The sequence below is a fragment of the Sinocyclocheilus rhinocerous genome, unplaced genomic scaffold (genome assembly GCF_001515625.1).
Source record: "Sinocyclocheilus rhinocerous isolate Xijiao unplaced genomic scaffold, SAMN03320098_v1.1 scaffold1570, whole genome shotgun sequence".
Taxonomy (NCBI): Eukaryota; Metazoa; Chordata; class Actinopteri; order Cypriniformes; family Cyprinidae; genus Sinocyclocheilus; species Sinocyclocheilus rhinocerous.
In genome coordinates, this window is record NW_015664984.1 from 110,803 (window position 1) to 111,597 (window position 795).

Sequence of the window (795 nt, forward strand, 5' to 3'; positions counted from 1 at the left end):
GTATAGAATGGGAATACCAATTTATGGATATTTTACGCACATATTCCATAAAGTACAAAAGTATATCAAATCATTCTGTTATATCTTTCATAACATAGTTGAGAAACATCTTTAAAAAAATGAAAATTGATTTGTGATTAAAACAAAAATCCCACTCTTTTTGCCTTTTCATGTCTATTCATGTATTTTTTATTTTTTTTAAAACAACTTTTTAAAGTCCCAATGTCCTCTACAGAGGACATGGCATAACATATTAATAAAATATCATTTTTCAAAAATTTTATTTTTCAAAAATTTTCTTATGCTCTAAACAATGTAATGACATGACAAAATACTAAATTCACAAAACTGTTTTTTCCTGGTATTCAGGAGGATATCATTCAAATTTAATGAGCAGTGCATGGGACCTAGCAAAATAGCAGGCATCCTCTTACACAAAACTAAAAACTTAGCCTAATATAACATACCCTTTCATAGTCATTTTTATGTTAAGTTATCATGGCAAATTAGTTATTTATGTACAGGACACCAAAAGGCACCCTACAGTACGATTGCGGTGGCGTACAGGACTCGTACAGTAAGCAGGCGTGAGTCCCTTATTAATGCATGTCTTGACGCACTGATCGCACATTGTATTTATGCACAGGCACAGACATTTCCGTACATTCACTACATTCACACACACATTCGCGATTTTTTGATTTGTCATGTTTATGTTGCTGTGTTTAGTTATACGGAATGGATTCGTGTGTACTGTAGTAGATGCAGCCAGCAGGCGGTTGGTTTAGGGATTTT